The sequence below is a fragment of the Podarcis raffonei genome, chromosome 5 (genome assembly GCF_027172205.1).
Source record: "Podarcis raffonei isolate rPodRaf1 chromosome 5, rPodRaf1.pri, whole genome shotgun sequence".
NCBI classification, from domain to species: Eukaryota; Metazoa; Chordata; class Lepidosauria; order Squamata; family Lacertidae; genus Podarcis; species Podarcis raffonei.
In genome coordinates this window covers 94,564,562-94,577,671 of record NC_070606.1, presented here as the reverse complement: position 1 = coordinate 94,577,671, position 13,110 = coordinate 94,564,562, and positions in this window count along the sequence as shown.

The following is a 13,110-nucleotide window of genomic DNA, read 5'->3' as shown; positions in this document are numbered from 1 at the left end:
AGTCCCATGGACTGCAAGAAGATCAAACCTCTCCATTCTGAAGGAAATCAGCCCTGAGTGCTCACTGGAAGGACAGATCGTGAAGCTGAGGCTCCAATACTTTGGCCACCTCATGAGAAGAGAAGACTCCCTGGAAAAGACCCTGATGTTGGGAAAGATGGAGGGCACAAGGAGAAGGGGACGACAGAGGATGAGATGGTTGGATGGTGTTCTTGAAGCTACCAGCATGAGTTTGATCAAACTGCGGGAGGTAGTGGAGGACAGAGGTGCCTGGCGTGCTCTGGTCCATGGGGTCACGAAGAGTCGGACACGACTAAACGACTAAACAACAACAACAACAATAACAACAACAACCCGTGGATTTGCGCCCCTAACCCGTGGATTTGCGCCCCCTAACCCTAACCCCCAGATGTTGCGCCCGGTGCGGCCGGCCCCCCCCTGCACCCCCCACGCTACGCCACTGCTAAGGATTCCTGAACTGCAGCTGTTTGAAATGCCCCCTTCCTTGACTTGCCAACTGTGGACACTCCCAACTCCCAGCTATTGTTTGACCAGGCCAGATCTGTTCAGCATGTGACCCAAAACCCTTAGTGATTTGGCTTGTCCTTTTTTTAACCTCTCAGGATCAATTTTTATCGAGATCTTTCTTAACCTAACGTGCCCAGATCCTGTGAACAGGGTGTTCTACATGCAGAGCTTTCTTCTGCCCTTCTAAGATCTTACACAACTGCCAGGCCCATCCATGTCAATGCACACAAGAATAAATGCTGCTGAAGAACTCGCATTCTTGGCACAGCTTGTGGCATGAGGAAGGGAGAGGGAGTGCGAAGGCCTCCTGCTGCTTTTGTGAATGGGCCGTTCCCTAGATTGCTCTCCTGGGGACCTGGATGTGTAAAGCGACACCTTCATTCATGCGTCATGGACAACTCTGCTCTCAATGGGCCCTGGCATTAACTGGTGGAGATATCAAGATATATCTGAGAGAACAGCAGGACCTCCAAAATATGCCTTTGTCAGGGCTGATTGCAGGCTAATAGGAGCGAGTGGGTGGCTGATGCTTCATCAACAGGAGCTAAATGCCAAGAGATGGCTTTGTGATAGCTGGGGATCTCGCCTGAATGTTTTGAGAGATGCCCATCAGAATTTGGAGAAGATGCATTTCCAGCTGAAAGGGAGGAGGCAGAGGGGAACTGACAACACCCCCACCCCCCTTGGAGATTGGCAAAGGAAAAGGCAGACTGAATGTTGAATTCTTCCAGGCAGAGTTAATTTATTAGGGAAGATTTTAGTGTTTGATGTTGTATTGTATTTTTACTATTTTTGTTGGGAGCCACCCAGAGTGGGGCAACCCAGTCAGATGAGTATCATCATCATCATCATTGTTGCATTCAGTGCTTTTCTGGAGGAACATAGGGGTATGCATACCCCTAAACTTTTTGTGAATCTTTGTACTTTTGTCCATTTACTGTATTTATTTCCTCCGATTTGAACTATAAAATAGTGATTTTCTTGAGTCAAAATGAGCGTACCCCTAAACATATATTTTTTAAGGGGAAAAAAGCACTGGTTGCATTTACACTCCAAGGAGCTCAAGGTGGTGTACACTGTTCCCCTTTCCTCCTTTAACCTTCACAGCAGCTGTGTGGAAGTTTAGGTTGAGAGGCAGTGACTGGCCCAAGGTGAGCTTCACGGCCAAGTGGGGATTAGAACCCAGGACTCCCAGGCTCTAGCCCAACACTCTAACCACTATACCACACTATCAATGTCCTATCTAGTCTGGCATTCTGTTCTCACAGGAGCTAACCAGATGCCTATGGACACTCTGAAAGCAGGACCTGAGCACAGCAGTCCTCTCGCCCTGCAGCAACTGGTATTCAGAAGCATAGGTAAAGGTAAAGAGACCCCTGACCATTAGGTCCAGTCGTGGCCGACTCTGGGGTTGTGGCGCTCATCTCGCTTTATTGGCCGAGGGAGCCGGCGTACAGCTTCCGGGTCATGTGGCCAGCATGACTAAGCCGCTTCTGGCAAACCAGAGCAGCGCATGGAAACACCGTTTACCTTCCTGCCAGAGCGGTACCTATTTATCTACTTGCACTTTTGACGTGTTTTTGAACTGCTAGGTTGGAAGGAGCAGGGACCGAGGAACGGGAGCTCACACCATCACAGGGATTCGAACTGCCGACCAGATCAGCAAGTCCTAGGCTCTGTGGTTTAACCCACAGCGCCACCCACGTCCCACCATTCAGAGGCATAGTATGCCATTATCACTGGTGGATTTGTCTAAACTCCTTTTAAATACCATCCAACTTGGTGGCCATCATTTGTTGTAAACTGGGGTGCAGCCTTGCAGGAAGGAGGTGCACAAATGGCTCCCTGGCAATCTGATGCAGAGGACAGGAAATACGCTGCCTGTTGGCCTCGGCTATTGCCCCGCTTATTTATTTGTACATAAAGCCAATATTACAAGGATGGCAAAGTCTCTAGCACTGGTGTGGAATACATAGGAAACTAAACCCCCTGGGGGGGGGAGTGGTGTGCCCAGTTGCTGCAACTGCTCCATATAGCTCAGACCTAGCAATAGATGCCTAGACCAGGGGTCAGCAACCTTTTCCAGCCATGGGCCGGTCCACCGTCCCTCAGACCATGTGGGAGGCCGGACTGTATTTTGAAGGAAAAAATGAACAAATTCCTATGCCCCACAAATAACCCAGAGACGCATTTTAAATAAAAGCACACATTCTACTCATGTCAAAACACGCTGATTCCTGGACCGTCCGTGGGCCGGATTGAGAAGGCAATTGGGCCACATCCAGCCCCCGAGCCTTAGTTTGCCTACCCCTGCCCTAGACCCTCAATTTGTGTGCATAGGTCTCCAGAGATGGAGAAGCAGGGCTTTTCCCCCAGCCTGAACTCAGTTCCAGCACCTCTCAGGTGGGCACCATTGCCATTATAAGAGAACAAGGGAGGCATTAATAGTGAATTCTTCTGGCACCTCTTTTTCCAGAAAAAAAGCACTGTGTTGAAGCAACTGTGTCACCTAAGACAAGGAAGTGTTAACTCTCTGCCATGTGCATTCAATTGACTGGGAAGCATCCTTGACAGAAGTCGAGAGAAAGCCAAGGGCAGCATATAAAAAAATGAACCTTGGGTGCTTCCGGACAGGGACATTAGATCTGAAGCAAGCCACACAGATCCAGCTTTTCTGTGTGTGGGTTTGGCATGTTAAGCGTCCACACATTCCTGTTTTTCCAGCCATGGGTGTTCATTGTTATTCCACCGCTTGTTGTCTGCACTTGTGGGCGGAGTTTGACAGGACCTGTCCCCTCCCCTCTCAATCACAGGAACACATGAAGTTGCCTTAGATAGAGAAAGACCATTGGTCCACTTAGCGTAAAATCATCAATGCTGCAACCATTTCGGGGTTTCAGAAGGGACATTCCCAGCACTTCCTGCAGATGCCAGGGATTGAACAGGGAACTTTTGGCATGCAAAGCTGATGCTCTACCCACTGAGCTACAGTCCTTTCCCCCCCTATTAGTCCTCTTTTCTCTCCACTCATTCTGGCCAAGCATGTGGGTATCTCTACCTGACATAAGCTGGATAAATAAGCTAATCGCTGTTTGGTACTGGAATTTTAGAATCAGGATAAGGATGGCCAAGTTTTCTTCTGGAAGCCTTCCTATGTCTTTAATATCCACCCAACTGGCATTAGTTCCAAAGTTTTCACCATCAGAGTGGGCTTCTTCAGGCTTCCGTTTTATTGATACAAGAAAACAACACCACCACAAACTGGCTTATAAGTATAAAACCAAATTTACTAGAATAATCGCTAGAATAGAGATAGACTTGTAACCATTCAAGCAATAAACATACTAAGGTGCCATGTGCAAGACAAAGCCTGGGGATACTGTAAACATGGAGTGGATAAATGTACAACTCTATCTTAACAAGTTACATGTGCAGTAAACGTTATACAGACTGGATAAAGGAATTGTTCAACAAGTAGCGTCAGTCCAATCACGGAACGGCAACCCCATGCCGCCACAATGGCAAGGGTAGCACACTGGAGAATATGAAAAAGTTTTTCAAAGCTGTTTTTCAAAGATTGAACTGGATGAGATGTTCTTCAATGGGTCTTGAGTTGGAAACACAAAGCCGTGTACATGGATCGATCATGGGAAGGCAAATCAAAGCCACCACCCTGGTGAGAATAACGTAAGTGGGCAAAAGGAGACCTGTTCTCCGGATATATTACAGGTTTCGCTACACGCTTCGTCAGTCCAAAAAGCCAGTCTTACAAAACAGTTGTACAGTTATCCACTCCATGTTTACAGTATTTCTAGGCTTTGTCTTGCACATGGCACCTTAGTATGTTTGTTGTTTGAATGGTTACAAGTCTATCTCTATTTTGTGAATCTAATGGGAGAAGAAACTTGACATTTTAATTTTTTTAGTTTCTTCTCTAGCACGGTGAATCGTCAGTTCCGTTACTACCCCTGATGGCAGCCTTTTGTCCTACTGTATTTATTTTTCCCAATTTAAACTATAAAATTGTGTTTTTCTTGAGTCAAAATGAGAGTACCCCTAACATTTTTTTAAGAAGAAAAAAAGCACTGAGCTGGACCCAGAGCAGATGAAGGGTTGTAACTCAGAAAGTCCCAGGTTTGATCCCAGCCATCTCCAGAGCTGGGAGAGATTTCCTGTCTGAAACCCTGTAGGGCAGCTGCTAGTCAGGTTTCCAAGACTGAGCTAGATGGGTGAATGCTCTCAGAGTTGTAGAGTTGGAAGGGACCCCAGGGTCATCTAGTCCAACCCCTGCAATGCAGGAATCTCAGCTAAATCATCCATGACAGATGGCCATCCCAGCTGTGCCCCCACCCTGCTGGCAACTTCGCCTCCCCCACTGGAGCTTTGTTGTTCTTCTTCTTCTTCTCCCTGCACCTTCCCCTCCACCCCTGGAAGCAGTTGAGGCCAGCAGAATGCAAATGGCCTCCCACAGGAGCCTGGAATTTCCCCCCGACTCCTCCACAGTCCTGCCTTGGCCCATTCCTGCTGCCACCTCTGCATCTCCCTCCCTGTGCACAAACAGCCTCTGTGTTCATGGCCCTTATCTCTGGGAGCATCTCTCATCCACAGCGCTCCACAGCTCAGCATCCTACAAAGAGGGGGCTTGTGATTCGGGCATCAAAGGCGATCACCAGTCATGCTTGCATCACAGAAAACGGCGGTCAAGGTCGAGGCATCCTGACAAATGCTGGAGGCAAAGGGGTGGGCGGTATAGAAATTTAATAAGTAAGAAATAACAAGAAACAATAATCTCTTACATGTACTCTTGGGTTTTCCCAGACAGAGAAGCATACCCTTTGCCGAGGGGCTAATGGCAACTTCCATGGTAAGCAGGGGAATGGGATGGGGGCATAGCTGTCAACATTTCCCTTTTTTAAAGGGAAATTCCCTTATTCCGAATAGGATTCCTCGCAAGAAAGGGGAAAAGTTGACAGCTATGGATGGGGGATGGTTGAGCATCAACCCTTCCGCTTCCAACCATCCTATCTGTTTGGCAGGCAATCTTGCCTTATCAAGAATCCTTTCGCTGGGTTAGTAGCATCCATGCTGCTGTTGTCACATACATAAAAAGTTTTTTTTCAGTTCCTGCGGAATGTCGGTACCATGGACTACGCAGAATTGGATAAAATGACAGGAAGGATTTGAAACCTGCAGGACCAGAGATTTACAGAAGATTGGAAGACATATACAAACTATTTGAAGAGCAACTGTAATCAACAAATTACGCTAGTAGGATTGCAAGAAGTTTCATAAGGAGAAATATATGAAATATTGCAAAGAAGAGAAAGATGAGAGATATTAGTTATGAGATTTAAATGTAATAGTGAAAATAAGAAATATTAAGTGAAAAGATTGGAAAATTTTCAGATGTGATTGATGGAAGTAAAAAAAATTGTATAAGATATAAAAGTATGTTTAATAATTGTTGGAAATATGTTAAAACCTAATAAAATATTTAAAAAATAAAAAAGGAATGTCGGTACCTATAATTCCTAATAAAAAGGCTTCTGCCTTTCTTTTCTTTTTTTTACAAAAGTTGTAAAAAAAAAAAGTTGTTCCCTTCGTGTCCAAGCAAAACAGCATAAGCAAAAGCTATTTACAACTGAAGTTCCCAGCAGACTGTGCTGGAAGTGAACAGATATGTGACATACAACTCCATATGCCTGTTCTAATGGTGGAACATATCCTAACATCTGGTTGGCCACTGTGAGAACAGAATGCCGGATTGGGTGGGCGCTTGGCCTGATCCAGGAAGCCCTCCTTATGTTCTTACCCTCATCTTTGACAGTTAAGGAATTCTGTTTTCCTCACCAGTTTTATTGATAGACAAATGTTTATAAACCGCAAATTCATTAAAAATATCAAATGGCTTACAGCAGAAATACATAAAACCATGCAGTAGAAACCGCATTAAAATGTCAAAAACAGAAGCCAATTAACCAAGGAGTGTGGTGGAGTCTCCTTCTTTGGAGGTCTTTAAGCAGAGGCTTGACAACCATATGTCAGGAGTGCTCTGATGGTGTTTCCTGCTTGGCAGGGGGTTGGACTCGATGGCCCTTGTGGTCTCTTCCAACTCTTCTAGGATTCTATGATTCTATGAACCATTGTGGAAATACTATGTGTTGTTATTTAAATATAATTTTTATTAAATTTTCTGTTTTACAATTTAAAATACTCATTTTACATCCTTAAGATATCTGTGACTTCCCTTCTTCTCTTTCCATGGTTCATTTTACATATCATAAATTCCTGCATATTTTACAAAAACTATACCATTCAGTATTCTATTATTGCATCCATCAAAACTCCTTTACACTGTTGAATTTATGCTGCCAGTGTTAAGTTTATGTGTTCTTAATGGCCTGCATAGGTGTGGTGGGAATCAGTTCAGGATCAACATTCTTGCTCCAAACTTGCACTGAGGTCGGATTAGCTGAGAGGCATCATCTGAACTGGCCTGTCATGAAGACAGCCTCAGTCTCTGAATTGCTCATCTCCCTAAAAGGCACCACCCTTTGGACCACACAAGAGAGGAAGAGAAACTCATGCATGGGGTGTGCTCTAAGTGAATCTCAGATACATGCAGTCGTGAGAGATGAAAGGGAAGGAGTTGTGTGGGTGGGTGTTGGCACCCCCCTCTGCCAAGCTAATTGGAATAATTAATCCCCATCATGCAAGCAATCAGCACCTAATGAAGTACTTAGGATGAAAGGAGGTGAAAGAGGTGGGCTTGATGACCTCATGTGTTTTGAATGCAAAAGCTGGTTCCCTGTACCTTAGAAAGTGCAGTCATTTCTCTGCCAGAATTGCAGGTGGCAGCCTGGTGCCAAGGAGATCAGATTGGCACGGGCAAAAGTACACGCTGTACAACAAATAATAGGTGCATCCAGGGGCTTAAAACTGCTAATGGGCCATTTAGGTATCGCAAACAGAAACCTCTCATTGGCAACAGGTCAAAAAAAATAGATGATCCGGTTTTTCATTGAAATGGTGAATAAAATGGGAGGGGTATGGAATGGCATTTCCATGTCCGAAATGCACTCATGGGAAAATTTACATGCAGTACCCATCCCATGTCTGGAAGCACCCAAGAGGCCCCTGTCAGGGCTGAGCCTTAAGGCACTTCCTGACTGTCCCTGTTTTCAGGTGGGATTCAGTCACAAACTGCTCAATTTGGGTTGTGCATTTAAAGTTGACTGCCCCAAACGAAACCCATTTTTCTATAAGGACGGTGATGGGACAATTCACTGGGAATGTAGCGCTTGCTCGAATCAACATAATCAAATTTCCCTGCAGACAAACCAGAATAAATGCTTGCTAAATAGCCAACACAGAGCAGATCCTCACCATACATTTAAAACACATCCAGTGCACATCTTAAGAATCCTGGGAGCTGTGGTCCCCTGTCTCCCCATCACAGAGCTATGAACTCCCAGCAGCCTTAACAAAGCACAGCCCTGACTTTCCTGGGGCATCTATCCCTGTCAGTGAACCAAGTGGCTGGCAACAGCGTGAGATGCTGAGCTTCCCAGCTTCCGCAGCAGGTCTTCGCTGTCTCGTCTTGTATGCCTTGGAGAACAGCCTGAGATGAAGAAGCCTAGCAGTGGAGGCTTTCCCTGCCTTGGCCCACTCTCAAGGAGAAGCTTTGCTTGCATAATTTATCCACATCTCTGATGGCAGGGCAGCCATCTGTCTTGAGGGACAATGGAGTGCGCCTCCGAGGGTGAAGTCAAACCGCTGCATCAGTGACCTCCTTGGGGCATGAGCCTCTGGGCATGGAGGTCCCGGGCTTCCTAGATGACAATACCTCCCTCTGGTCCTCGCTGATGGGGTCCAAAGAAATCAGAGCAATGTGTTTGGCACCAGCTGGGCTGCAGGAGTTGCCGGAAGGAGGCGTACAAGTGTAGTTTCCTGCCATGTGCCATTGATGAAATAATAGGGCATCGGTGGTGGATTCATACTGGGCCGTCCACACATCATTTGGCTTCCGCAATGCTTTCCTGGCATAACTGCCTTATTGCCATCTGGAGGAGCACTTGTGTGCTGCAGTGCAACCACAGCCAGAAAACAGAAAGAAAGAAACTGGAATATTAGGGTTGTGAGAAGCTACAGGATTTTAGCAGGAAGCTACAGCACAGGCTGATCGCCGAAGAACTGATGCTTTTGAATTATGGTGCTGGAGGAGACTCTTGAGAGTCCCATGGACTGCAAGAAGATCAAACCTCTCCATTCTGAAGGAAATCAGCCCTGAGTGCTCACTGGAAGAACAGATCCTGAAGCTGAGGCTCCAATACTTTGGCCACCTCATGAGAAGAGAAGACTCCCTGGAAAAGACCCTGATGTTGGGGAAGATTGAGGGCAGAAGGAGAAGGGGATGACAGAGGACGAGATGGTTGGATAGTGTTCTTGAAGCTACCAGCATGAGTTTGACCAAACTGCGGGAGGCAGCGGAAGACAGGAGGGCCTGGCGTGCTCTGGTCCATGGGGTCACGAAGAGTCGGACACGACTAAATGACTAAACAACAACAACAGCACATGAACTGATTGGAAACAAAGACGCATGTCTTTTCCAAAACTTTTTGCAGGCGCAAACAGCATCGGGCCAACAGAAGGATGGTGTATAACTGCCCCAATACCACCGTGAGGCAAATCATCATGAATGCGCAATAAAAACCCTTGCCTGCAAATCCTGCCTCCTTAGCAAGACCCCTGGCCTCCAGAACACGCCAGAGGCCTCTCTGCAACCTCTGCTTGTCCACTGACTCAAGCCAAGCATGATACGCTGAGTGTTTGGAAATTGCAATGTAAATTTACCCTGCTATATAAAGCACCCATTAATGATTGCGATGAGAATTATTATGCCAAGCCCAGCAGCCACCCAGATGGGCTTCACTTTGAAGATTTTGTTCTTGTTGAAGATTAGAAATGCATGCCGCGGCAACCCCACCGCCTTTTTCCTTCCTCTCCTTTTAAGCATGAAAAGGAGCTGATCACGGATCTCCCATGTGCAATTAGGAGGAGAGGAAACTGCTGGTCGCTCTGGCTCTCGGTTGACTGGCAGCTGCTCACCAGGGTTTCAGAGGGAAGACATTCCCAGCCCTATTTTGAAATGCAAGCAATTTGAACCTGGCACCTTTTGCGAAGGTATTTTTGGCAAAATTTCACAAGAAGAGAGGTGTGTTAGGAGCTATAAAGCCTGCCTGCCGTGGGGTCAAGACCAGGACCTGCCTGCAGCTGCTGCTGCCCCAGGAGACCTCCATCTCCTGCTGTGGCCTCCACCAGATCTCCAGACCTGGATCTGTCAGCAGCTGTGCAAGCAGGGCAGGAAGCAGGACCCTGAGCAGGCACTGGCAGGCAGCATTGGAAACACCTGCTGCCCCAGGACGACGGCGCTCTGCAGCAGAGCTGACTCATGCAATGTCAAACTTATGTGGTTGAAATTGTGCAGATTAATTGCATGCTCTCAAGAACATCCTAGAGGTGCTTTGAAGTTGGAAGGGAAGGGTGGTCATGAGCAAGCTGGTGCAGGTTCAGGGATAGATGTTGTGGCACATACGTGGCACCCTTGGAATGTACAGAAGTCAGAGGAATCACTGGAAGATTCTAACACACACCCAAAATCCTTTACAGCCTGGGGCTGCGTCTCCCCTCTGAGATGTGCTGGGTTTTGCCTCCCTCTAGTGGCGAAAAGGAAGAGAGTCACAAAGGAGGGAGGTTGCTTGGCTGGCGAGAAAAATGATTTTGTTCATGCTTTAGATGCAGGGGTCGGCAACCTAAGGCCCATGGGCCAGAAGCGGCCCACGGAAGCCTTTTAACCAGCCCCCGAGCTGCCCCTGAACCAAGCCACCCATTTGGCGAGTCCCCACACACTGTGCTAAACTGGCACAGCGCAGCGTGGGGACTCTCTTCCGCGGCTCCGGAAATCGCTTCTGCACATGCCCAGATGCCAGAAATCGCATCTGTGCAGGCACGATTTTCAGCGTCTGGGCATGCGCAGAAGCAATTTCCAGCGCCACGCTGCGCTGGCCCGGCCCATGGAGGATCTCTGCGGGAGTGATCCAGCCCATGCCTTGCGGACCCCTGTTTTAGCTGGACTCTTTGCAGGCAGGATTTCCTGCTTGCTCCCCATTCATGTGAGACTTCCTCATGCTCCAGACTAGCAGGGTGGGTGGCATTTGCCAAGGCATTCAGCTGCAGCCTTGGCATCAGGCTGTGCCAGCGAAGGAGGCGGGGGACGAGGACTGAGCTATGAAATCTCACAACAGTAGATTGTGTAGTGTCCAACTCAGGGGAAGGAATAGCCCTGCTCTATTCTGCCTTGGTCAGATCACACCTAGACCAGAACTGTGTCCTGTTCTGGGCATCACAATTTAAGAAGGATATTGACAAGCTGAACTTGTGCACAGGAGGACAACCAAGATGATTAAGGGTCTGAAAACCAAGGCTTATGAGGAACGGTTGAAGGAGCTGGAAATGTTTAGCCTGGAAAAGAGGAGACTGAGAGGAAATATGATAGCCATCTTCAAATATCTCAAGGGCTGTCACATGGAAGATGGAGCAAGCTTGTTTTCTCGTGTTCCAGAGTGCAGCACTTGAAACTATGAATTCAAGAAAGGAAATTCCGACTCAACATCAGGAAGAACTTTCTGACACTAAGAGCTGCTTGATAGTGAAACGGACTCCCTCAGAAGAAGGTGGACTCTCCTTCATTGAAGGTTTTTAAGCAGAGCTTTGATGGCCATCTTTCAGGGATTATTTAGCTCTGATTCTTGCATTGCAGGGGGTTGGACTAGATGACCTTTGGGTCCCTTCCAGCTCTGCATTTCTGTTATTCTATGTACATTCTCCGTGCAAGATCCCATCCCCTGCTTTGTACATCACCTGTTAACAGGGCTGATAGCTGCTTTTTTTCTTTCTGCTTTTTTATTTGGGCTCCTGAAATACCTGCCTAATTGGCAGACCTTTAGCAGACAGTGAGTTCCAAACTATCCCTGGAGAAAAGGGTTCGGGGAGCAAATTTCTTTAAAGGGTGCAGGAATTTTGCAGTGGTGGAGGTGCAGGAGCTGCCCCAGTCACAGGACTATACATGACACAACAGTACATAATAATAGCCCCCCAAACACCCTTTTAGGGCCATAACTTAAATTTTACATGTAGCTTTTTTGGGAGTGGTTCTTACTTTTGACCACATGTTGGGCTTTAACAAAAGTTCTTCAGTCAGATGAAAAGCAACCTTTTCGTAGCCATTGACAGCCTTATCTCCATGAATTTGTTTGATTCCTCTTTTAAAGCCGTCCAAGTTGGTGGCCATTGCTTCCTCTTGTGGAAGTGAGTTCCATAATTTAACCAGGCACTGTGCAAAGATGTGCTTTCTTTCATCTCTCCTAAATCTTCAAAAAAATTTCCCTGGGTTGTCCTAGAGTTCGAGAAAAATTCTTCTTTCCCCACACCATTCTTAATTTTACATGCCTCTATCATGTCTCCTTGTTCTTGTCTTTTCTCTAAGGAAGTCCCAGAGCTTGCAACCATTGCTCATCCGGAAATTGCTCCATCCCACTGCTCATTTTGGTTGTCCTTTTCTGAACCTTTTCTAGCTCTACAGCATCTTTCTTCAGGTGACGTGACCAGACTTGCACACAGTATTCCAAGTGTAGTCGCAACATAGATTGGTACATTTCATTTCTTGTTTCTGCAAGAAGGAAGACACGCAGCCCAAAGTCGCGGGGTCCACACCAGCCTTCCCCCAACCTGGTGCCCTCCAGTGTTGGTGGAGGAATTCATCCTTGGCTGGTGGAATTCATTGTCCAAAACATCTGCAGGGCATCTGGTAGGGAGACAGCCATTTTCACGCTACAGCTGTTTGTCTAGAGGGGGCATCATCCATTTGGAAAGGTTCCTGAAAGCATTCAGCCACAGAGGATTCCTTTCCCCCTTTTTACTAATTCTTTTTTTTAAAAAAAAAAAGTGTCTCTGTGAGTGCAACAAATTTTGAAACCAATTGAACTGTCAGTTTTTATGTCTCTTGTGCTGTATGACTCGCCACCTTGTTGCTCTGGAAACAAAGGCTGTTGTGTGATAAAAGAAAATTGATTCTGTGACTTTTCCCCCTATGGTAATAACATGGCAATGATCGTCAGGTCTGCCATGGTGGATTAGGATTTCTGCGATTAATGCAGGAACTTTGCAACAAGAGCGGGCAGGGGAACACATGCGCAAAACAAATATGATTTTAAAAAGCCTCTATATAGGGATGAAGGAACCTGTCACTTTCAGTTTCTACGCCGTTTTTCCAATCTGTAGTTCTTCACATCAATTTGTTATCTTTAAAGAAAAAGTTGACATTAGAATTCCCAGTATTTTAGTGAGCATTTCTCCCAATAGAGACATTTTTGTATGCTAATTTGTTCTTCCTCTACTTAACAAGTTTGTCCTAAACAGGGGCAGAGCAAGGTGGGTGTGAACCGCCCTGGGTGTCATCTCTGAGGGGGTTCATCTCATTTGGCGCACTGCCTACCTGTGACTCCTGTCTACCCCATCCCTCGG